At 43.2% G+C, this 26,589-nt stretch overlaps 1 protein-coding gene across 7 annotated transcripts in view; it reads right to left on the bottom strand.

Annotated features, from left to right (window-relative positions):
- The window catches only part of EPS8 (EGFR pathway substrate 8, signaling adaptor), a 139,745-nt gene extending 113,430 nt beyond the window's left edge, over positions 1–26,315 (bottom strand). For 2 of the 7 annotated variants that reach the window (XM_063358775.1, XM_063358784.1), the window contains exon 1: positions 25,678–26,315. The gene's annotated coding sequence lies outside the window, so the exon portion shown is untranslated. Of the gene's footprint in view, positions 1–23,716; positions 23,980–24,037; positions 24,172–25,134; positions 25,322–25,677 lie in introns of those variants that run through there. The other 5 variants (XM_063358712.1, XM_063358766.1, XM_063358720.1 and 2 more) reach the window with 5 other exon arrangements.
- Positions 26,316–26,589: the final 274 nt, after the last annotated feature.

Here is a 26,589-nt window from a genome sequence, read left to right as displayed (position 1 = left end):
CACTCTCATTAGAGTTTAATAATAAATCCACTGTCTCCCTCTGTTTGCCAGGATGAAATAAAGCCTGCTAAAATAAAGGGAGGATGCACAGGGGAGACGCACAGGGAAAAGAAGACAGAGAACCCTTTCCACGCATCAAGATCATATTCAGGAGGAAACAGTTTCATTTCCCAGGAGGCTCAAAACACTGCTGTCAGTGCCATGCCGTGCCAAAAATCAACCCCAAACGTAAACCAGCTACTTCAGGTTGCCCAGCTAGGACACAGACCTATGAAATCCATAAATTATATCAATGGATTACACCGAGCGTGCCCTGTGTGCAAAAACTTCCTGCAAGCTTCTAGGAATTTTTTTAAAACAGGATGAATGAAGAAATGGGCCAAGGAGAAGTAAATGACAGCTTTTAACTAAGGTGTTTCTAGAAGAAAGACCAAAGCTAATACTGTCTTTCACAGCTCTGGAGCACTGAAATCTCATTTAATGAAAAAAAAAAAAAAAAAAAAAAAAAAACAACCCAAAAAAAAACATTGGCGATGTCTATTCGTGCACACATTTTCTTACAAGACATAAAAAGAAGAGATATGAAAGAACGCTAAAGATGCCCTTTGGAACCAGAAGTGGAGAGATGCCTTCTTGTTTTGAAAGAGGCCAATATTGGCCTGACGAAGACAAGTATTTAAAAAAAGTTTCTATTGGATTTAAATCAAAAGAGCAATTTTCCTCAGAAACAATCAATAAACCTAGAGACGCAAAACTGATGTCTGTTTTGTCAAAATGCAGACATCCTCAGGAGGTTAAGTAATTCTGCATGGTCTCACACTTCTAATAATTCCTAGTGTAGGATTTAAATGGAATATTTACGTCAACTTAAGAATACATACATAACCCACACATGTAAGTGACTACCATCTTTATCGCTTTTAGCTTTGTCCCCTTCTAGCACATGGAAGGAAACATCCACTACAGGAATTCTGTTTCTCATATTACAGTTACTATTACAGTTGCAAAGCTGATCAAAACAATTTACAGGCTTAGATGACAAGACAGGCTTATCAAATGAGTTTTCAACCTACTGGTCTGAAAAATACTCTTCCCATGAAGACAAAAGCACAGTAGCCAGTGTATTACTGAAAGTCTATGTCGAGCCTAAAAATGATTAAGTTAAAATGTATTTACAGAAAAGTGAATTTAAAAAGTATTTACATTTTTTACCAGAAAAAGTAACAGTCTGCTTGTCTAATAATACTTTCAAGCTTTAAACTCTACAATATTATGAACTTTTTTTTTTTTGGCTTCTCCTATCACATGCTGAGATTTAATTGAGATTAATTTGATTTACTGGCCCTCTAGGAACTGGACAAACATAACTAATACATGAGGCTGAAATTTCAATCTTTGATTAATGGACTTCAGGCAACTGCATGGGGACCCTCAAGTCCTTAAGAAAAGTTAATCTTCATATAAGTGTTGTGGCTTGAAACTCTGGGCTCTTCAGTGAGAACATACCAAACTCTTTCTCCACCCAAAGGAAAACAAAGATGTGGCAATTCTCCGCATAGAATTAACAGAATAATAGCCAGTCGTACAGTGAAAAGGTTCTTTGTCTTGAAAGGCATAAATGCATCCTTCTGCATAAGAGATGATTGTGTTAACCGGAGCACTGCTTATTCTGTTACGCTAAATATTGCCTCAGGACTTAAGCAACCATGAGATAGCAAGCCTACATGCCAATTTATTAAGTTACTTCAGAAGAATGATGCTCAGGCCAGGATGTTGAAGTTCTAAATCTTTCCTTATAGGAAATTAATGTAGACGCAGGATGACTTCGAGTACAGCAGCAAAATGAAGATAAAGTATTCAATACTTCAGATAATGTGCACATTATCTTCTACTTGAGACTCAGGTAGCTGTTCCGCTGAGACATGACACATTCCACCTACAGTGTAAAAACACCTAAGCACTTGTCTGTAATAGCTTTAAGTTTTATCATTACAATATTCATAAATTAACCAGGCAAATATTTGCTTAGTAGCGACAGGGGGCCAGTGACTTCACAAGATCCCCCGATTTACCCTTGTGTAAGTAGCGAGATTAATATATTCCACGCTCTGTGGAGCAAACAACATTAGAACAAATTCTCTCGGGAAAAACTAGGCAGGAAGATGCTACATTTATAGAAATGGGAGTTTAAGTCACTTGGTTCATTTTTTTTTAACCACTCATTATTTATACCAATACCGGCAATGGTGGGATGGCTGCTGAGGAGACCGAGAAAAAAAAAGAGTTTTGACCACAGTGTTGTCAACACGCAGCTGGGAATTCAAATACCTCCTCCCCAGTCCTGCAGTGAGCAGCAATAGCACGGCAAAGCTTCGTCCCCAGAAATGCGACCGATTTACATGAAACTGCCAGAAATGAAGACTGCTTTCAGTGGGCAAAACCAAACACAGTGGGCACAAATGGATTAAAAAAAAAAAAAAAAAAAAAAACACCAAAAAGAAATGCTTATTACCAAGCTGCAAAAATACTGCAGCAACAGGAAAATGTGAATATTATGTTTAATCACCTGTCTTCCTGAGGGAAGTAAAAATGTTTTGCCTACAAGACTTACTAAGAGACATAACAATTCACAGAATTAAAAACATGACATATTTTTCAGACTAATTCTTTTCTAGGTACTTGAAGTGCATTTCTGTTTGCACTACAACCACGCAATGCTGATAAAACAAAGAGCCTGTCAGCCCCGTAAATCATATTTTTAAGTTCCAGTGAGACATGATTATGTGTTATTCAGGTTACATGTGGATTCTCCTTGACAGTGTGAAAGCTGGCAGTCCTCTAGCCTGGCAAAGAAATAAAAACTTCCCTGTGTATCAATGCTTAGGCAGTTCCTAAAACAATCTAACTTTACCTCGGCATATTGCTTTTTAGAAATCCGCAAATCCTTTGTGATTTGACAGTTTCCAGTATCATTTCACTGGGAATCTCCTTGCAAAACCAGGGCTGAAAAATCACACCCCTCTGTCACAACCTGCCCAGCCCAACAGAGAACTTGCCCAAGCCACAAAGCCCGGCGCTTCCCAGAGCAAGCGCTGGGACACGGCAGCAGGTGCAGGAGCTCTCTGCTTAGCTTGTACCCAACCAGGAAGAAAAGTTTAATATTAAAGTGTCTGTACTTCTCATATTTCCCCTTTGTGAGCTGTTACAAACCCGATGTTTCATTCCATTATGTTCCAAGTTAAGCAAGACTAAAGAACGAGGAGGGGGTTGGGCAATTGTTTCCCACTAAATTTGCATGAGGGAAGGGAAATATCTAGTGCCTTACACAGTTATTCCCAATCAGTGTCCCGGGGGTATAAACTATACCTGTTCTACCTAACGAAATGGTTATTTGCATTCAAGTCAGGACTGCGATGTAAAGCATCAACAACAAAATTCTAATTATGTAAAATATTACCCCACTCTCAACTACCAAAGATCATAAGAGAGAAAAAAAAAGAACCGTGGACACGCACAATAACTCTCTCTCTTCCACCTCCAGGAAAGGCAGAAAGCTGGCTACGAGCTTTGTTCTTTGAAATACTTTCCATTTGCCTCCTCTTCAGGGACACTTACAGAGAAAACAAACTACCTATGGCTTCCAAGTAGGTAACAGAGCTGGTCTGCGAACATGTCTCAGCGTTAAGGCCTCAGGTCACCACCCTAAATTTCTTTGTATCTCTAGCCTTGAGCAAGTTCAACTTGTTTACCAAAACTGGCTCAAAAAAAAAAAAAAGGGGGCAAAACAAAAAAAAACCACCACACACCCCAAACCAAACCACAACAAAACAAAACAAAAATACCCCCAAAATCTGTAGACGAATATTCTCCAAGGGTAAAGAGGAACAGGCAATATGAGGTGAGAACTAGATTCCCCTCTGTGCTTCTGGGAGAAAAGAAAAAAAAAAAAAAGGAAAAAAAAAAAAGAAAAAGAAGAATCACCTCACGATATCCTGGCAAACGGAAGTTTTCAACCCCCTGACTTTGGAAAATGACCTCTTACTTATCAGAAAGTCATGGAAACCCCGCCATGAGCAGGGCTTAAGGGAAGTTTGGGATCAAGAAAGATTCATCTGTTCTTTATTTTTTTTACCCCGTAGATGCCACAGCCATCACTCAGTGCTGCAAACAAACTGATGAGAAGTAGGCAATAGGAAGCTACCAGCTGGAACTGAATAAATATTTACAGATGTCCCAACATACCTAGCAAAAAGCCTACAAAAGTTGAATGTAGCAAGCTAGTGCGATCTGACCATGGTGAGAAAGACTCTTACAAAGAATTTTTGGGATGATTAATAAGTCCAGGGGCATCTCGACCAAACGTGCACGTGAAGTACACCTACAACCAGCAACGGAGGTTGCCGTCCATCCCAGCCTCTCTTCTCTCTCACCCAAACGTACTCCAGAACATGAGACCCGCTGCTGTCTACAAACAGCTCAGAGATGGTGCTAAACCCCTCAGCTAGATTGTAAAGAAACCCAAACCCAGCACCATAATTCAGTCCAGCTGCAAGCTCAGAGAGGCACCCAGCCCATCATCTGTGATCCAGCCTGGGCTCTGCTCCGTTTGAGTGCTCGGGGGCACTGACAGGGTTGGCCCACAGCCCTACCGCAGAAGGAGTGGTAAAACATCACCCAAAATAAGAGAGAACATCTTACGCAGAAGAAGAAAGAGAGCCGCCATCACATTCTTGCACGTGGGAGATTCCTGCATCTTAAAAACCAAGCTTCTTTTGATTAGAGCTTGGCAAAAAAAGCATAAAAAAAAAAATCAAAGAGGAGGGAAATATTCTTACTGGATAATGTAAAAATATTTACACAGTGGTTCCTAACAGTTCATCCCCATCAAGATTTCTTCCTTTCCTTTAAACGCACATGCAGCCCCGCTGACTTCTGTTACCTTCTTAGGAAAGGGCTGATGAAAAGGAACTGCTTGAACTGCCCTGGACAAGGTCCAGCCTCCAGGGCACGAACTCCGAAGGGAGCTCTTACCTGCGTGGTGCTTCAGAAGGAAGCAACGCCTCGGCAGGGCACAGGACACCAGCTGGCAGTCACCAGAGCTTCCGCCTGCCTGATTTTAAAGCATGGAAAAGAGAAAGGGACTTTTCAGGAGCAGGACCCCAGCAGTGCAGACCGTACCCACCGAGGCCCTGTGCCCGGCTCCTTGGGTGTCCCCTTCTCACAGCCACTGCATCAACGGAGGGAGGGCTGGAGCCCAACAGCTCGGGCCAGCGCCTCCATTGCTGCCTCCCTGCAGCCGGGAAGCTCCAGAGCAGCATCTCCAGTCGCTTACTCAACATATGGAGGGAGAAAGAAGGCACAAGCAAATGGGATGCAACAAAGGGTTTAGTGATGGTTTCTGTTTGTTTTACATTGTTGGTTGGACTAGATGATCTCAAAGGTCCCTTCCAACCTAGGCAATTCTGTGATTCTATGAAAGGGGGGGGCAGAGATAGAGTGAGGAATTACTTTTCCTTAGTACACCAGAAATGATGTTTTAGTGGAGCTCATAGACTTAACACGTTTTGAGAGGACTACTAGAAAGTTAAGTGAAGCCTGCACACCTAACTCAAGTCCCAAATGGGATATATAGTGCCCAGTTACCATAGCAACTACCCTTTCAAGTTCCAGGACAAACCAGATTTCTGATGTTCTACACTACTGCAATTGTGAGAATGAAATGGAACAGATTGGATATATCATTATTTCAAGTGCCTGAGAAAACAATGCAAAATAAATAAAATTATTCCATTTAAGATCAGAAAAGAACTTTTTTTTTTTTCAGGAGGTCAAGAGAAAACCCTATACACAACAGATACTCAAAAGCGAGAACACAATGAGTTGTGAAAAAAAATCAGGGAGAACAGGATGGTCCCCCTGAGCTGGTAATTTGACATATAGCACACCTCCATTAGATTAAAGTACATCCTTTTACAATGTTATTTAGCATAAGAGTTGTGAAAATGTGTAATGCCTATTGCAATACCTCAAAGGATGATCAGGTGAGACCTTTCTTTAAGATCAGGTCGACCACTTCATACAGGAAACATGATTTTACTTGAATGAGATCCCTCATTCAGTAACTAACAACAGTGCTTTAATAAGGGAATATTTGAGTTTTAATCTGAGCCAAAGTCTCACCACTGTGTCACAGAAATTAATTTTGTTATTGGAAGTAGCATTCTCTTCCAAATCAGTGAGCTGCAGATGAGTTGCTACAATGAAAATGGCTTGCCTTATAAGCATTTCTGAAAATGCCCAGCTTGGTTATTTATACTGCGCCTTTTGGAAACTCCTCATACGTTTTTTCAACTGATTCATCACTTCCTTTTATACAATGTTCAAACCTGATGCGAAGGGATTCTAGTAATTGTTCCGAAGCATCCACATTTTAACGATGGATGGAACTTTACAGTGTTCCTTTAAATAGGGTTGTGATACTGAAGTGTAGCACCATCAAAAAAGCTGGCAAAGTTTGCCTTCCTTTGGGATAAATGGCAAAAAATTACATCTAGTTATCATCACAGAGGAAAAAAAAAAAAAAGCTGATATTCCCGTAAACTATGACTCATTGAGTTTTGGGGTTTGTTTTTAATTTATTTTTAAAGGAATCTTATCAGCCTTTTTTTTTTCTTCAGGAAGTTTAAGGGTTGCAAAACTTCCTTTTCCTCCCAATATTATTATCTGTCAAGAGAAGAAAGAGCCATTGCATGGGCGGTTGGCAGAACTGTAAGCTTATCTTAAAAAGGCTGGTAGTTAAGCAGAGGTCACACTTCTTAGTTTGTTACAGAGAAATCAATGGGTTATTGAGGGGTAGTATGGAAGTCGCAAACCCATTAGGAACATCTGGTCTGTCCTAACCATTCCCATCACCTTGAAAGTCATTTTTGCACTCTCTATCAGCCATCGGCTTCAGACGAGATCATTGTATTACTGCTGCAGTCTGAATTCTATTTAGGGGAGAAGAAAAAGGTTAAACCAAGATTAATTTATAACTCCATCATTTAAGTTCTCTTTACCAGCCGACACTTCAGCGTTTCAGAGTGTATGTTCTCCATAGGTTGCAGAGATGTTAACCAGTGACATAACTGCATGACAGCATCAGAATTAAGACACATCTACAACGTGGTGAGAGAAGGGAAGAGAAAAAGAAAAAAATTAAAATCACACTCTGTCAGGTCAGTTTTACAGTTTCTGAAATGCCAGTTGTTCATTTTAGCACACCACTAGTCTCAAATGGCGAAGGTGCTGTCAATCAAAATACTCCCATTACAAGCAAGCTCTGGGCTTGCATTTAGGCATGCGAGCGAGGGAAGAGGTAGGGGAAAATAATCTCTGCTCAGGGAATATATTTAGATATAATAGAGTGGAAGAATAATGAAGAAATTAAAAAATATGGGTTTGCACTATATGGCCTTTCAAGAAGAGCAGTGGCAGAGTTACGGTAAGGGCTGGTTACAGCTCAAGTTGCCTGGGGACTCCTTTTGTCTCACAACCTTTTTAGATGAGAAAAGTGACCGTGTGCCAGCAGTGCTCCTGTGCCCCTAGCCCTTCAGGTCCTTTAAAGATAGATGGAGGACCGCAGCCCTCATTCTCCAGGTCTGCATTTTTAAGAATCATTTTGCATACCTTCAGTGTATGTGTGGACTCTCGAGAGCCATTACAGAGGCTCAACTTTCAGTCAGAGCTTTGCATCTGCCCTCTTAAAAAAAAAAAAAAAAAAAAAAATCTGATTTCTCAAATGCTCATTGTCCCCCTCACAAAATGAATATTCCCAACTTAGGGTCCTCTTGAGAGCAAAACTGAGTGTCTTCCATGGCATAATCTTCAGCTAAAGCACTGTATCCTTCTACTAAACTTTTATCTTAAAATGCAGTATTTTCTTGAATTGTCCAAAAATGCCACAACCTGCTTTTAGCAAAGCACCCAACACCTCTTCGAGCTGCAATGCAGCTTTCACCCCTAATTGTCCAAGCTCTCATGACTACGGTCGCCTCTTCCTTTACTCTTGGGAACAACACTTGAATTTGAATGCCGGTGCCTCACGTTTCATCGATGAACCAGCATATCCATTTCCAGCACTAATAAGTTTAAATGAGTAGTGACAGTTTCCAGTCATGCAGAAACATAGGCAGACTCAGATGTCATTCTCAAAATGGTAACTGATTTGGGAGAGAGCATCACAGTCAAATTTGCCAAAGACGACATCTGTTTTTAAATGACTCATTAAAATCCAGGGCAGATCAAAGGGCCTGATAGCAAAAGGATTATTAGGAAAAAATCCCGTATTTAGTGTATTAGCTAACATGTTAGAATCCCCAAGAAGATACAGGAATTTTAGTTTCAAACAAAAGTACTCATCTTTGTGAGAAAAGACAACTTATTATTAATTCAAGATAAAATCATGGCACTGTAGGTGAGCCAGTTTATCGTTTTCACAAGACTTAGCAGACTGAACTCAAGATTACAGAAGAATCCCAGGGCTTTGCAAAAGAGGGATAAAAGGTACAAGCTCTGGTTTCCCAAGTGGCAGCATTGAGATTCCCCACTCCAGACCTCTGTTTGCTACCACTGTCGTAGCCCCACCTGATATCATGGCCGAGGATTTAATTTTCCAGGGTCATTGGGACAGTCATTTTGATCTTCACTGACTGGTATCTAACCGTACCTGGTCTGCAGCCAGTCCAAAAAGATCTGGAGACTGTGAAAATACATGGAAACAAAGCTAGTTTCTTTTGCTCCATCCATACAGTGGATGCTATGAAAAACATGGAGTTCATAAGCAAGAAAATTAGTGGTGTCCTTCCCACTGAACTGTTAGCCTTTACAAGGTCTAGGTAGAGAAAGAATTGAGTGAAAACACACTGAAGCGTCTCATGGCAGGGGAGCCCGGAGGCTCTCTTATCTCTCAGCAGTCACATACTGAAGCTTTTAGAGGGGAAATGATCCCCCATACGTTACCACCAGCCCATTCTGCTCATTCCCCAGTCAACAGCCCTCACTTCTTCATCTTCACATCACTTACCACTGCTGGTACGCCTACCTCTACAAGGCCAATACTGAGAGGGCTACAAAGATGATTAGGGGACAGGAACATCTCTCTTATGAAGAAAGGCTGAGGGATTCGTGTGTTTTTAGTCCGGAAAAAAGAAGGCTGAGGGCAGATCTTATCAATGCTTATAAATACTTAAAGGATGGGTGTCAGGAGGAAGGAGCCAGGCTCTTTTCAGTGGTGCCTGGTGACAGGACAAGAGGTAATGGGCACAAACTTGAGCATAGGAAGTTTCACCTAAACATGAGGAGGAATTTCTTTCCTTTGAGGGTGGCAGAGCACTGGAACAGGCTGCCCAGAGAGGTGGTGGAGTCTCCGTCTCTGGAGACATTCAAAACCTGCCTGGACGCGTTCCTGTGCAACCTGCTCCAGGTGACCCTGCTCTGGCAGGGGGTTGGACTAGGTGATTCCAGAGGTCCCTTCCAACCCCTACCATTCTGTGATTCTGTGAAATCATGACAGCTGATTCTTCAACCTAGCAAGCAACTGGAAATTGTGATGACTTCAATTAGCTTCGACAAGTTTATAATAAAACTTGCTTAATTTTGTTTGAAGAAATACTGAACAGTAAAACTGAGGATGAGTTGCCATATTTCACTCTTTAGCTTCAGAAATTCTAAATAGGCAACCTTGCACACAAGAAATGTCAGCTTTTCATAAAGTGAACAGCCCTGAACCCAAGATGTTAATCCTCATGTTTACTTCCCCAAGGTGCAGGAAGCGCCCAAAATACATTATTTGTCATTACGCACTCACATCAATCTCTGAATTTCCATCTCTCATCCGAAATGTACAGCTGAACAGAGTAAAATCAGAATCAACCTATACGAAACAACGTATTGCAGCACTTTCAGCCACTCTTCAGTATATAGTCTAAAGATGGTGGCATTTTAAGACTTCTTTGTAGTTCATATCCCAGTGACATACCAGTGAGATGGAGTAATTCCGGAGGACTGCAGAAGAACATTAAGGAACATTTGAAAGAGACATGGGAGACCATTAGGTAGTTTTAGATCCCCTCTCTCTCTTTTTCTTAAAAAAGTCCTTTCATCTCAGATAAACAGAGGGTTTTTCTTGGTTTATTTGCTTTTATGTCTGGAGTTAGACATTGCCCAGGAGAGTTTTCAAGACAACATAACACTCATTTAAAATAGTACACACTTGAACCAAAAGATGTGTCTCACACTGAGAAGCATACCCAAAAAAAATAACAAGAATGGTTAACAAATTCTTTTAAATTGTTTACAAATAATCTAAGTTTCTATTAATAAAACAAGCACACAAATTCTCTTGGGGTTTGCTTTGGTTTTTTGTTGTGGGTTGTTGTTTTTTTAAATTGAGATTTTGGGCCTCAATCTCACAAGCATTTAAGTTAAACAACAGTCAGACAGAGAAGTTGTCCCATGACTATCTGTGGAAAAAATAAGTATTTATAGATCACAATTTTGATCCCGAATCAAGCGTCTCCCCCGCAGTTGAGGGCAACTCCTTCACGAACACCGCTACCAAGCTTTATCAGTGAACATTTCCAACAGGGCTGAAGAATACCTTCAAACTGGTCGAGGTAGGTCTTAGGCAATTCTTGCTAAATTTTGAAACAAAAGATTTCTGTTCACTACATCCAGCAAAGGGGGAGAAGACTTTATGCTAAGCCACAAATGTTTGAGTACTACTGTACACCAGAGCCTACGCTCCATCGGATTCACAGTACATGAACTGTATCATTGTCTGGAACGTATCAACTGCTGAAGACATATGTACATTGCCAGATGCGGTTTTCCTAGGGAAGACACTAGATCTTGACAAAAACCAAATTACACAGCCGTTGTGAAATTGGAAAGAAACTAAAAAACTATTTGCACAGAATACGTACACATATTGTCTTAAAGGCATAAATGAGATAAAGCAAGAGAGGGCAAAAGCCTTGCCTTTTTTATTTTTTTTTCTGCCAAAGCAATGACTCGGTGCACTTCTAAAAGCTCTAGGGGAAATGTGTGTCCAGAGTGGAGAGCACACGTTTAGACCAAGAATGTTAATCACGTACGGTTTCTAATCAGTGAATGCAACACCACCATCCCAATGCCTATAAAAAAAAAAGTTTCTGTACAACAAAAATGACCTCAAGCTCCAGATCTGCATCATTTTTAAGGTCAGTTGATCCCTGAAGGGATCACAGGGTAAGAACAGGGGAATATCTGGAAGTCTCTATTATTTTATGTCATCATGGCAACAACACTGCCTCAGAACATTTCCTCATTACTGGAAGGAAGAGTCCCATGTAGGGAAGGCATGCAGAGAGCGCATAAAGAGCAAGGTCATCTGTAAAATTACTATGCCCTTTTCTTTACATCCTAAAGAAGTCACTGCACTGAAGCTCTCCGAGGGAGGGTTTAAGACCAAGGAGGACTTGCATCACTTGTGACACATTCCCACACAGTCTTGTGGATTCAATTTACTTAATTGCCTGAAGTGACATCTGCAAATCTTGTTCAGTAGCAGCCCTAAGGGAGACAGGGCCGCGGAGCAAAAGTGTTATTGCTGGCATTATTGGGAGTACCAGCACAGCATGCATCCGGACATCCCAGTTGCTATACAACACCATCTCCATGGTCTATGAGGCAGAAGGGCCCTGAGTCTCTCAAACATCAAGGTGAACCTGCACAAGAACCTCTCCAACGCTTCCATGTATTTCTCCCACAGGGTAACATAGACTTTAACTCTTCGAAACTGGTTTGCGACCAGGTGTCTCAGTCTGCTATGTGAGCCAAAAACAATTATGCAGAGAAGTATACAGTGGTTCAGAAAGTGATCTGAGTTTATACAACTTATACAGTGAAGCATGAAGAGAAAGAAGCACAAACTCTAGGATTATCTGCTTTTAGCCCATCAGGTTTTGGGGGAAAAGTTCTCTATGCAGAGGAGGAAATCTATACTGCATTTGCCATGTGCCAAAAAAAATATATAAACACAAACAACAGTATCTAGAGGGTAACACCATACAAGTTCAACACAGAACAACTAAATATTCAATAATGAACTTAGTGAAAAATGCCAGTGTTTGCCAGAGGCAGGCAGTTTAAATTATTGTGTCTATCATGGACAGGGAGGAAGGACAAGAAATCTTGTTTTATATTTTTCTACAGAAATAGAAGGGCAGGAACTCTCCTCCTTCATACACTCTGGAGGTCAAACTAGATGATGTAATGATCCCTCGTGGCTTTAAACAGGTTTTATAGATTATCTGACTTTAAAAATAGACACAATGTTTAAATAATAAAATTCTCTTGAAATTGAGGGCCTAGTACAACTAGCCTCTCATCACCGGCTAACATCTGGAGGAACTATGACCATAGGAATATTTGTAATAAACTAAAGGGAAAATCTTAGGTAGATATCCTGAAATTGAAGCTTTATCCCACTGACTCTATCCGCCTGAAAAGTAAATGATATGTACTATCTTCTATGCAGTCTGCTTTAGCTAGACGCAGATCTCCAGAAAGGCGTGCAGACGGAGGATGTGTCAACAGTGCAGACACCACACCCAGGTTCGGGTACTGGACCCCGTCTAGCCATGGCAGCAAGGACTTCTGTCCTCAGCCACGAGGCATGGAGTCCACCATGTCCCATGCAACTATAGCCTGGTTTTGGTACTGGGAAAATGCAATTAAAATCGGCTTGGATACACCTGCGCTGTCCTGACATCTCTGCTGTAAGCACTCCTCTGAATAACTTAATTCAAAGCCTGTTACCATACAATAATTGCCAGAGGTCACGCCGCCGTGGTTCAGATGAGGCCGTGAATTCATTAAGTGAACCAATACATGCGTTGCCTTTCCGCTCCCTTTTTAAGTACAAGGCCAAAGGAGGAAGTACAGGAGAGATGTGTTGCCACCTCGTCAACGGAGTTGCTTCTTGTCAGCTACACCATTGTTTTACTTGTCACAAGCACAAGCAAAACAATACATCACAGCAAACCCCACCAACTTCTATGAACGGCCTGGAAGTCCACTGGAAACCCCTTAATTTCGTGAGCCAGTGAGTACACAAACAATAAGAAAAAGATTACTTTGCTCATATGCTTTGACAATGGCAATTTCATTTTATTTATTATGATAATTCATAAAGCACCGCCAAATACAGTGTAGAATCTCTTATAAAAATAATTACAGTCTAGTAATGCAAGATCTCATTGAAGCACACCATTAATTCCTTGACAGTTAGGGAGCGAGCCAAATACTTTGTGCAAATGAAGGATTAGCAAGGTTTCAACACACACACATTTCCTTGCACTTAAAATGTGCAAGGAGCCAACCTTATTAAAACGGCATTTCATATTATACTTTAAAATGATGGCCCCTTAGGCAGATTTTCTGTACTTCAAAAGATAGCTATTATGCTACTATATGTTACAGTCTAGGATAACAGAAAAAGAAACTCCTATCAAATTGCCGTACCTCTCTATGCAGGGAGCAGAACATAGTCGCTCTTTCTTACAGCCCTCAAGAAAACCCAGAGTTTTATTCAAAATGAGGTATCACCAGTCTCACACAATAGAGAGAGAACAGCTTCAATACAACGCTAGGAATTGTCTTCCACTTTGCTACTGAAAATAGTTTGAACAGCTAAAGCAACATTTTTCTGAACTTATCCAGCATTTGGGACATCTCTGTGTGGGCTTCAGCGTTCTATCGTCTACCTCTGTGTGTTTAAACTGCTTCTGTTTCTACACAGAAGGACATTGGGGTTGTACACTTTATGGTTATTTTTAAAGTAGGATTTCCCTAAAACTAAAAAAATAAAAAGAGAAGGCTGGTGCCTTTTCTTCTTGCTGTTTAACGATGTTGAAAGTTGCCTGAAAATTTGCTTGCACATAATCATAAAGCACTGAATCGGTTCCCTGCTTGGCATCATTTCTGTTTGAGAAGTCCTTGCAGTGCAGCCACTAAGAAACCATGCTGCCCATGATCCAGATTTGTGTGGTCTCTCTAATGTGTTAACTGATTCAGGTCTTCATAATCAGAACTGATCCAGAAGCTATTAGGAAACATCCCTAGCAATTTAAATAAGCATTACACTAGATATTAAGATACGATTAGAAACAGATCACTTGTTATAGGCAGTCTGACAGCCTGACTTAGTAAACTAGAACCCCCTAAAAATATCTAACAGCAGTATTCAAATTGAGATCTCATAACGAGCAATTAAGAATGCTGAAAGAACTCACAGAAGGTGTTGCGTTCTTCCAAACTTTTCAATCTTATCTCAGATGTTTACAGTAAAAAGAACAGAGAAGCTTTCTTCAAAGCACAATTATTATCAGTCCTCTCCAACATTCCAGCAGCACAATATTCTTATAATGCGACCGAGTAACCCCCTCAGATCCTCAGGAGACACTAGCAAAATAATTGTTCCCCCTCAATGTGCCTTTGTTATTACTTTTTTTTTTTTCTTACCCTTATTACTTCAGGCAGAAATGACTTGGAGATATTATCATCAATTTACCAAAACCAGAATTCCCTGGCATTTATATTCTTTTAGGTTAAAGTTTTACAATTAAATTGTACATTAGAGCTAAATCGAATGATTTTCTACCTGGTTAAAACTGATCGCCCCACTAGGTCTTCACTTTAATTTTTTCCCTTCTCTCATTTTGCTAACTAGAAGAGAAATGAATCTACCTTCAAGCCTGTTGGAATCAATCTTCTTTTCTCTTTCTCACAATTTATAAGGCAGAGGCTTAAAAAGTGTTCATATCCTCTTTTAACAAGCTGGTTATGCAAGATAAGCACAAGAACATTCATAAAAATAGCTCAGCATTAAGTCATGGGTGTTTTACAAAAGTAGACCTAAAAAAAAAAAAATCCTAAAGGCTAATTGTGATTTATACCACGTCTCTTTCCCTGTACTACCAATTATCAATCATCTCTAAAAGATCCCTTCTTTTACATGCCAATGTCACAAATGCAACTGCTGCCAGCTCATTCTAACCAGCTGAGACACTGCGTGACACACACCACCCCCCAGTTAGCCCTGGGACTTGTAAACGCTGGCATACTGCAGCGGAAGAGGTTTTATTCTTTCCCAGTTATGGACTTTTAATTTTATTTTTTTTTTAACCTTTTTTTGTTTGGTTTTGTTTTCTTTAGGTTTGTTGTTTGTTTTTTTTTTTTCCAGGAAGTTCTTCACAAAGATTTCACAGCTGGAAGCACGGCTTCTCTCATCCCAGCTCTGCCACACATTGTACCTCGGTATGGTCCGCACCATCGCTGCTACCACCACCCTCGATGCCTCCAGCCTTCACAAAAACTGACCTATGTCTCAAACAACGATAATGTAACCACCAGCACTGAAAACTTTATTACGGCAATTACAACAAAGCGGCTGGTGGTAATAATATATATAGATTTTGTATCTTCAAAAGGCTGTATAAACATTTGCTAATTAAGCCTCACAGAACTCCTGAGAGACAGATACATTTTCTATAGTTTTATGAATAGGAAAACTGAGGCAAAGAGACAGAACAGCTGTCTCCAAAATCAAGATCATTAGATGATTTTAAAAAAGGGAATGGAAATCTCTTTGGACAACAAGAACTTTCAGAGTTATAAAAGTACAGCTTAAAATACTCAAAGAATCCAGTGGGACATAAACTCTCATGCTCTGCACATCCACCCCCTCCAAAAAAGTCAGCAAACTCCTTACCCAGGAAGATGTACTTCGCTGCTGCCCACCACTCTGAGCTACTCGCCACTGTGGAGCTCAAAATGCCAGACTACGCAGGCCAGTAGGACCATCTTATCTATCAAACCCCAACCTGGAAGTCCAAGCCTCTCTTAAGAAGTCAAACCACTGATAAGCTGCACAAAATGAAGAGGTGGAGCACCTCTAGACAAAAATAGGAGAGATGGAGCACCTCTCCCAAGAAGGCAGGCTGAGAGAGCTGGGGTTGTTCAGCCTGGAGAGGAGAGGGCTCCAGGGAGACCTTGTAGCAGCCTTCCAGTACCTAAAGGGGACCTACAGGAAAGCTGGGGAGGGACTTTTTACAAGGGCATTAGTGATAGCATAAGGCATAATGGTTTCAAACTGGAAGAGGGTAGATTTAGATTAGATATCAGAAAGAGATTTTTCACTATGAGGGTGATGAGGCACTGAAACAGGTTGCCCAGAGAAGCTGTAGATGCCCCATCCCTGGAGGTGTTCAAGGCCAGGCTGGATGGGGCTTTGAGCAGCCTGGTCTAGTGGGAGGTGTCCCTGCCTATGGCAGGGGGTTGGAACTAAATTATCTTTAAGGTCCCTTCCAACCCAAACCATTCTATAATGATTCTATGAAAACTGTGACTTTATTCGGTCACCACCAAGACTGGGCCTCAACAGCAACTTGCTTCTCCTCCAGGGCTGTATTCTGCTCTGTCACTATTTAAGAAATATATGAACATTTATTTTTCTTGCATGTCAACATTTAGCTTTAATATAAAAAGTGAGAAAAACTGTAAATGCTAAGTAGAAAAGAACAAATGCCACCATGTATTGAAGGCACTTCTGAGAATATCTTACGTTCATATTCAGGAAGACATTGATTGAACAGATGTTTTTTGTGTGTCTTAGACACCTCACACACACAGGGAAAACAAATGGCTACATACACTCTAACACCTCCTATTCAGGTCTTGAGCTCCAGAACTGCTTGAAGTAAGCTTAAAATTATTGCCTAGACAAAATAGACAGTGGTGAACCTTTAGAGAAGACATTACTTTTAAAGCCCTATCCAACAAAGACATGACTACCCACGTAATTTCACATACGGTATGCCCCACTGAGATCAATGGATCTGAAATGCATTTCAGAAGACACTGGAATAAAGATTAATGACACAAAAGGGGAAAAAGAGTTGCTTTGTGAGCAAGGAAAAGCTTTACCCCAAGAAGTGGCATGAAGTGCATTATGCAAAGCTGGACACCGAGCCCTATGTGCAACCAAAGAGTGAAGTAAACCAAAAAGGGTAGGGAAAACTTAGGGGATGAATAAAGAAAACAGAAAGAAAAGAAAAAAAACAGGAGACTAAAGTTGCATCAAGCCTCAAGAGCAGGATGGATCACAATATGGCAGATGGTGGAGAAACGTGACTCAGGTAAGTGGAGAAGGAAGGAAAACATGAAGAGCTCACCCAGGGGCAAGGTTGAGCAGAGAGAAGGACTGAGACCAAAGCTGAAGGTAAGGCTCAAAACGCAGCAGTGCTTTAGCACAGAAGCAGCCGTGAGAAGGGAAACAGTGACTGCAGCAGAGAAACTGCGCTCGTTTCTCGGCAGTGGTAGGACATTTGTAAATCACAGGGGTGATTTACCTAATGAACACTAAGGTACAAAGTCCAGGTTCCTCACTCTGTCCTGTCCTCTGTACATGAGATAGCACTACGAGGCTAATTACCAGTTAGCTCAGATTTATTAGCCATAACAAAGTTTGCAGCTAAAATAGGAACAGACTCCACCCTCCTACCTCCCAGCCCTCTGCCCCCACCCCTGGACAATTCGTTATCCTTAAATACAGGAAGAGAAGGAAACAGAAGAGATGAAACATTACACTAAGGTTGCAAGAGCATGGGAAGAATTGCAAAGCAATAAATAATGCTAGAAGTGGAGAAGAGAATAAGTAATTCCACTTTGGGAAAAACGAGCCTGAGATGATGCTGAACAGCAAGAAGAAAAATGTGTAGTTAAATACATGGCCTGACACCCAATTCTGAATGTGAAACGTAGATGTATATTTATATCTCCAACTGAAGGCAGTATAATGCACTCACTGGCTTCTCAAGACATGTTGTGCAAAGCTGAAAATCACTTTAGAGGCACATCTATAAATGGCTGACTTTTCCATGCCATTTCTAAAATGGCACGGAAGATCATCAAGCTGAATTTTATAACAACTGGAGATCGCAAACTCCTCATGATGTAACTCAATTTCATTATGTAGTCCTTGCTATATCACCGTCATATGCACTTAGTTACAGTGAAGAACTCAACAAGCAAGATGAATGTCTTGCTTTTCGTGCAAAGGTCTCACATTCACATGCTCTGAGTAACAGAGCTGCAAATTCATAATATTTTTGTGATTTACACTGGGATTCTCACAGGCACTGAACTCTGAACAAATCCCTGCATCAACCAGATACCTAACTACCTGAAACACCAAGTGTTAAATCCCTTACGGATTAGAAAAAGAAAGCTTTCTCAAGGCTAATTACTCCAAATTATGTTTTACACTGGAAACAAAGAGATCTTTGACTCAGGAAATAGAGAAGACAACACCTCAGTTGCACTGTGGAAGCAAGCAAAAAGAACAGCGGCATCGGAAGAAGGAACTGTACATCGGAACGAAGAGCAGAGTCCTCAGTCTCCATGAAAGGAGCATTCAGAGCGCTGAATTAACATTAAGCCCTCTCACTCACCCCAGAATGAAAGAAAGTGCTCATTAACCAAAGTTCGTGTTTCAGGTGAAAGACAAATCACTAGGAGCATTAAGTGAACAAATCACAGTAATGTCAAATTCTACCTGAAGCTAAAACATTGATAAAATTGGGATAATCTCGTATCTCACCAGGCATCGGCAAGTATTGAAGAGCAAATGGACTTCTGTGATCTCATGTATTTCTCATGTTTTTTTTGGATCAAGTTTTGCGCAGCTGATTTGGGGGGAGGGGGGTATGTTACGTATTGTTTCCCTTTCCCTTTTCTAATGGGTCTGGACCTATACTAATGAACAGCAAAAAGGTACTGCTAACATCTGACTTTCAGCTTCTTTTTGCACTTCAGCCAATTTCTGGAAGGCAAGGGGGAGGAGAAGGGAGTGCTGATGGGAGAAGCAGCAAGCCTCGTGCCTGCTTTTCTACTTGGCCGAATCTTTAAAAATGCTTTTACACGCAGGAGCAAAAATCAAAGTAATACACACAAATCCCCCATGAGTCGTGCCTTTATTTTCCAGTTACAAATGTTCCTCAGCTACAGGCATTAAGGCTGGCAGTGATGCTCTTGCAGTAGGTTAAGTCTGAAGCATCCGGGAGCGATAGCAAATCCCAGCCTCCTGCCCCAAGAACCAGCTATGGCAGCTTCACAGTTAAAGTAGACGAATACAACTCCTCTCTGCTCATGGAAGGTTTGAAAGAAGTCAGACGTTCCCTTACCTGCAGTGGTAATCTATAAAATCCAGAAAATCCATAAGCAGTAATATTTTGGATTATTAAAAGATAAATCCTCTATTTCATGTAAAACCAACGCACTCTTGAAAAGAAAAAAAAAAAACCAACAAAAAAACCCTAGGTTATCTGCACAAAACCTGCTTTAAGTTACTGAACATCTGTAACACTTACTCTCACTCAACAGATACCGTTCTTAAAATGGTGAGTTTTTTCTAAATATTCTGTTGAAACGCTCGAAGGTTTCACAGCATTACAGGACAAGGCATTCATCATTTCACAACCCAGAGTTTTATATAGGTTTTTGGTGTTTGTTTTTTTTTTCTCTGTAGTTTCATAGAGAACATAGCATTCCCCATGGCTAGTCAAAATGTCAACTTGAAGGAAGCTTTAGGAACAAATGCAAGTAGAATCCCCTGTCGCACCATCAGTAATGAAGAGGCCTGTTATGTGTCTGAAAACTACACAAGTGAAAACCCCACAGAAACGGAAAACTTAAGGAAAGATGTACAAATTCCACAGGAGATGCTAACACTGCACCTTTGAAGGAAGGGACATCTGCTATCTTTGTCTATCCAGAATGCATAAGGTTGCTGGAATCTATTCAGAATGAGACAAAGGTAATAAATGCAAAGTAATTTGTAATTTGCTATTTCCATTTTAGATTTCAATCCTATGGAGATTCACAGCCTGAGTAACTTTAATTACCTAGACAGTGGCACAGGGAGGGAAGGGAAGAAGGGACTAGAAGCGTTCAACTAGTAAGGCCCCAAGTTGGCTAATATTTAAAAATTTTACTAAAACTCACATTACAGAATAAAATCAAAGGCATGTGTTAGCAATTGTGGGCTCACAGTCACAGCTCAAAATGAAAACAGGTCCTCAAAAGCTAACGCTAACAACATTTCCATTTGTAACTGACTCATCTTTTATCCCCTCAGAGTCCATGACAGGCAATTAAAACCAAAAAACAAACCAAAAAAACCCTCCCCGCAAAACAGATGTCAAGGTCGCCTCTTCCCACATCATCGTGGTCTTTCCAAGAAGGCTGTGACTAACCTCGCCAGGCAACAAGCAGAATTCTGTAGGATCCGAGAGTACCAAGCCCTATAAAAGGCACCTTATCTTACCTTTCTACTTCAGTGAAGGAAGAGCTGAGTTTTGTGACATTATGCAAATGCTTTTCTACACACACCCCCCAAATAGTATCGCTGACTTAGACGAGACTCTGAATGACTTCATACCTAAGTTCATGTGTGGGCACAACAGGGAGAAACCCAGCAGTCACTCAGGACTGCAGTAACAGCTGAAGGTCCCGGCAAAATATAAAAGTCAAATGACAGCAATCATCTAACTTGAGACCTGGGGTGGGAAACTGAAATTCCTGGGTATCAGGATTAAATCAAGATCTGTACGAAACTATGGGAAATTCAGCGTGTTGGATGAATAAACCCATGGATGAATCAGACTCTGACCCTGGAGGTGAGATAAAATGGCAGCAGTTGCAGCCCTCCCTGAAAGCAAGAATTCTAGTTTCTCATAATGCAAAGCATTTAATACTGGAAAATCAAGAGAACTTGCACTGAAAACAAGAAATTAGCATCTTAGTCCTTTTTTTTTTGTTGTTTCCACAATGTGAAAATTCAATAAAACTGCACTGTTAGTTTAGTTGCCAATGGGTTTTTTTAGTGACTTACAGTTTTAGCGGGTATTGTGTAAGTATGGCCCTACTATGAGGAAAAAGGGTATTTCAGGCGCCATGCCGCTCTCTGTACCGCAAAACAAATACTGAGGCTTCAAAACCAGTTAAAAGCCGTCTAGTTGTGAGCTGTTAATTAGCCTCCTTGGGAACCCAGCTCAGGGCTAGAATGATGAAAACTCTGAATCCCGGTGGACAAAAGGGACACAGAACCAGATGCTGTTAAGTGAGAAAGCAAGAAGAAACCCGGGTTTCAAAGGCACCACGAGAAACAAACCTATCCACGTGCAGAAAACACACACACAAGCAAATCACCTTTCCAGCTCTCATTGGATGGAGATACTGGGATTGGGCCGTGCACACTGTACCGTACATGCCACAGCTCCAAGGTGTTAAGTGTCTTTTCTTTCTGGCCACCAGACCCGCAGCACAGAGAGAAGAGTGTAGAGGGGTCACAGACCAAAGGGCTCCATTTTTCTGCCTGGCACAGATGAAAGCTGCATCTTCAAGAAAATCTCGAAACTTTGACCAGTCATTCACCGTTCCAGAAAACAGAGTGATGCAGGAACTGTAATTAGGAGTATAAAAGCAACAAGTGCTAGATGCTGAAATCAAAGTCAGAAAGCACTTTATTAATGCAGTCTTCGTTGTGTGGACTTGAAGTCTTCTGTCTTCTGCAGCTCTGAGGAGAAGGACCTGGGGGTCCTGGTAGACAGTAAATTATCCATGAGCCAGCAGTGTGCCCTTGTCGCCAAGAAGGCCAATGGCATCCTGGGCTGCATAGGGAAGACTGTGGACAGTAGGTCGAGGGAGGTCATTCTCCCCCTCTACTCTGCACTGGTGAGGCCACATCTGGAATACTGTGTCCAGTTTTGGGCTCCCCAGTTCAAGAGGGACAGGGAACTACTGGAGCGAGTCCAGCGTAGGGCAACCAAGATGATTATGGGACTGGAGCACCTCCCTTATGAGGAAAGGCTGAGAGAGCTGGGACTCTTTAGCCTGGAGAAGAGAAGGCTGAGGGGAGACCTGATTAATGTTTACAAGTATCTAAAGGGTGGGTTTAAGGAGGATGGAGCCAGGCTCTTTTCAATGGTTCCCAGCGACAGGACGAGGGGCAATGGGCACAAGTTAGAACATAGGAAGTTCCATTCAAATACACGGAAAAACTTCTTTACAGTGAGGGTGACAGAGCACTGGAACAGGCTGCCCAGGGAGGTTGTGGAGTCCCCTTCTCTGGAGATTTTCAAGACCCGCCTGGATGCAGCCCTGAGGGATGTGGTTTAGGCAATCCTGCTCTAGCAGGGGAGTTGGACTAGATGATCTCTAGAGGTCCCTTCCAACTCTGAAGATTCCGTGATTCCGTGTTATCTCACTGCAGTAGCTGAAGAGAAAAGTTCTTATATATTTAATCTATTTTGACCCTCAGGGTACCAATTACTCGACTTCAGATGTTTAGATTGTAATAAGCTTTCACCCACAGGGGAAAAAAAATGTAGCAGTTAATGTGAATGATTTGCCATTTACAGCTAGACTACAGACAGAAAGAAAATCAATCATATTTCAGGAATTTAGTTGTCACCAAGTGCAAAACTTCTGTATTTTTTTCCATCTGTGCATTTTAAGGCAGACAAAAGTATCTTTAGATCAATCCTGCACTCTCTATTAACCGCTGTATATAACCCAGCACCTAATCATTGTTGGGTGTTCTTGCTTGTGGGGTGTTACCTCCTTCCAACTAAACCTAATGGGATGCTCCGGCTGCTTTCAAAATTACACGCAATCAAAACCATTTATTCTGAGCAATGAGAAGGCATAACTCAATACTGCAGCCATTACGAACATGTGACAATACAAGCCAGTTGGACAATACAAGTCCAAAGCCCCCAGTAAAAGCCAGCAGCAGCCCCAACCTGCTTCTGTGGAGCCTTGAGCACAGGATCTCATTACCTGACGATACCCGTGTGCTAATAATGCCAGGCTCATTGTGAACTGTGAATCAAGATGAGATACGCTGCGTTTCCCTTACACCTTGGAAACCCTGTAAGCTCTTTGCAGTCCCCACTGCTCACCGAGGGGAAACAACCGACCCCATTTCAGGTCTGGCCTACGAGAGGACCGCTTCTCAAGGGGCACAGGTTGCAGCATTTCATGGGGTACTCCATGGAGAGGAGACGGGTCACACAATGCTGATTCAGTATTTCCAGTTGCTAACAACAAAAATGGTCATTTTTATGTTCTCCCACGTAAGCAACTTTTGTAGCTGACATATAGACATTGCACAATCACAAACGAGAAGAAAGATGGTCAATAGGAAGGGAGGAGAACCTCATTTTTGATGATAAAGGAGAGGCACAATTAAAACACGATCTACACTGCAAAGACACGTGAGATCTGTCATTTGGTTAATATTTCAGCAGACACAACGCAGAGCAATAATACTTTTATCTTCAGTACTTCACTTTAAGTAAACAAAGCAGGCTCCACCAAAGGTCGTACTGCCACGTGCCTATATCTCTGGGGTGTACAAGACCCACACGCCATGGCAAAGCGCGGTTTTTGGGGTCGGAGGGCTGGTTCCCAAGCAACATCCTTGAGAAAAACTTGTTCCACCCTTCTTCTATTGCCTGCTACTAGCTGGCTTGAAACTAGGGTTTAGTGGAAGCTGCAATGTCTCGCTTTTCACGGATACAAGGCAAACCTACTGAGGTTACAGCAGATCACACCGTAAAATGCCACAAACCTGTTTTCCGCTGTGTGCCCAGATCATCTTCCGTGCACCGGCACGATGCGTAAGGGAGTGCACAGCATGGCAATGAGAGGGGCAGAAAGAGGAAGAACGGCAGGGAAAGTTAGCAGAGAGAGGGAAAGGGCTGAGCAGCAGAGGAGAAGGCAGATAGCAAGGCAGAGCCCCCAAGAAACACGGGGATGCAACAGGATTACCCAACCCAAAAGCTGCCCTTCGCCAGCTACCGGCAATACGAGCCACCTTCGGCAAAGCCAGCTTAACCGCTGGGGAAAAAAAAGAAAAAACCGCCACAACAAGGAGAGAAAGCCAAGTCACCTGGCAGAAAGTGAGGCAGGAGGAGGGCACAGGCACGGACGTTGCCCTTGACCCAGCGGCGGGGATCCTCAGCCGGTGCCCGGGCCGCCCCCGGGGCCGCGGGGCGCTGCCGGGGGGAGCCCGGCGGGCAAGGTGCGAGCAGGTGTGGCGGCGGCGGCTGGCCGGCCTTACACCGCGGCGGGGGGGTGTAAAAATACACCTACGCCTACGCGTATACGGAGAGCTACGCGTAGATAAAACCCCACGGCGGCGGGGAAAAGCAGTGGCAATACGCGCCGTCCCCGCCCGCCGCGGCAGAGCCCGGGGGACCCGGGAGGGAGTTCTCCCGCGGCCCCTGCCCGAGCGGAGGCGGCGGCAGCGCAAAGCCGGCGGGACCGGGGGGAGGCTGGGGGTTAATGCCCCGCAATTCGCCATCTCACGAAGCCGGCCGGTTGCCGCGGAACAAAAAAGGGGGGTGGGGGTGGGGGGATGGACGGGGGGACTCGTCGAAAGGGGTAAATCCCGCCCCGCCAGCCCCCTTACCTTCCCGGGCTTCCTGCTCCCGCGGCGGGGGAGCGGCGGCGGCCGCCCTGCTCCGCGGGGACCGGGGCTCTCCACAGCCTCTGGGCTCCGGGCAGGGGCAGGCGCGGGGGTCTCCGCTCTGCGCCGCCAACAAAGTACCGGAGCGGAGCCGGGAGGGCGCCGGTCAGCGGGAGCAGCGGCCGAGCGGAGCGGAGCGGCGCGGAGCTCCCTCTGCCGGCCCGCCGCCCCGCCCCGGCCCCGGCCCCGGCCCCGCCGCCACGGCACCAGCCCCTGCCCCCGGCCGGGGCGGGCCGGCGGCGGGGCAGCGCGGAGCCCCGCGGAAGCCTCTGCGCCGGCGGTGCCGCCGCCCAGCGCCATGCGGGCTCCGCGCCCCGGCGGGGATGCGGGGGGTCGCCTGGGCTCTGCTCCCGCTCCCCTGTTGGGGGGTTTAACAGGGCGCCCGCGAAATGCAAAGGTACTAACAGCGGCTGGGGTGAAATACGGGCGTTTTTCAAAGCCATCCTAAGCGTTCACCAGGAAAAAAAAAAAAAAAGGCAAAAGAAGAGAAAAAATAAAACCAAACACACAAAACCTACCAAGACTCCAAAGCAAAATCCTTCCCCGAAGGAGTAGGTGTATCTAAACCCGCCTTTGGAACGAGTCAGCTACGAGAACAAAAGTCGCCCGTCCGCACCCGAAATCCCGGATGAAATCTCCCAGCTGTTGATGGTATTTCCATCTGGCACCGCGTCCCTCCTGACCCTGGCAACTTACACGTGGCTTTCACCCAGCGCAGGGTAATAGCCCCGTGCACAGATACTGTTGGCACTCTTACAGGTAGCCAAAGTCCTAGTGCTACGCTGTTGCCACGGTCGTGATTTCTATAATGAGACACTTCCACTCCTACCTAAAATCAGGCGGTTCCCTGAGAATCTCAGTTTTCACTGATTTCACTTTCAAATAAGTTTTTGTCTTTTGTGACTCCAGAGAAAAGCTAGAAAATGTAAATCTTCCAACAGCATCAGACAGATGAAAAGAAACCCTCTTCAGGTACTGTATAGGAGAGCTAATTTGAGTTTTGAGGTTCCGTTCCTGATTTTTGATAGGATTGAATTGCCAGCCCTGAAAGACTTACAAACCTGCTTAATTATGTTCCCGAGTCCCCTTCCAGGCTTCACCAAGATTCCTCGCGAAGATCAAAATCAGCTCTAGACCAAACACATAGCCATTTCCAGGACTGAGGCACAGTTATCCCAACATAGCAACAGGTCCTTTATGCTACAAAGTTTCTGTGATTCCAGGCCCTCTTCAAGAAACCCGCAGAGGAAAAGTATAAACTAATGAATGAGCAGCTGCTTGCTGAAATTTCCACTCAGTTCCAAGAAATGAGACTTGGCAGGTCCTTGCTTTTTATAACGCTCCGTGACTCATTTGCAGAGGCAGGTGAAGTCAGAGCCATCACTGCCAGAGTCGTGCCCCTGACGGCTTCTCCAGGAAGGACACGGATTTTTCCCCCCCACTTTTTAAAAAAGGAGAAAGGAAGATATTGCTCGGCTGCTCAGCTACTGTTTGCGGCAGTTCAGTTGCTGAATCTCTTCTCAAGTGATGCTAGTCCATGCTTGACCTGGTGTTTGCCAGCCAATCTTCCCGAGAATAGGATGTGAGCTCTGCGCAGTGTGTTATTTTGCCAGGATCCCGGGCAGGTTCTGAGCCGAAAGCAGTGGGCAGCAGGCAGGCATGAGGCTCACTGCGGGCTCCTGTGGGCCAGATAGGAGAGAGTAACCCGAGCTTGCAGATCAGGCTGGGAGAGGTGGGGCCTCACTCCACCATGGCTTAGGAGTTCACCGGAACCAAACACAAACAAACCAAAAAAAAAAAAAAAACTGAGAGAAAAAGAAAAGCAGTTCAGGCAACTTTCCCTTCCTGACCCTGAGCTGGCAAAGGCCCCTGTAACGCTGCATCTTCTTCTAATGGTTCTGTCTCTGCTACTTTTTCTGGTCCAGAAGGTCCTCCAAGAAACAGGAAAGCACAAAAGAATCTTGTGAAATAAT

This window comes from Chroicocephalus ridibundus, chromosome 1 (genome assembly GCF_963924245.1).
Source record: "Chroicocephalus ridibundus chromosome 1, bChrRid1.1, whole genome shotgun sequence".
NCBI classification, from domain to species: domain Eukaryota; kingdom Metazoa; phylum Chordata; class Aves; order Charadriiformes; family Laridae; genus Chroicocephalus; species Chroicocephalus ridibundus.
The sequence above is the reverse complement of the archived record's forward strand: the minus strand, read 5'-3'. Positions and strand labels throughout refer to the sequence as shown.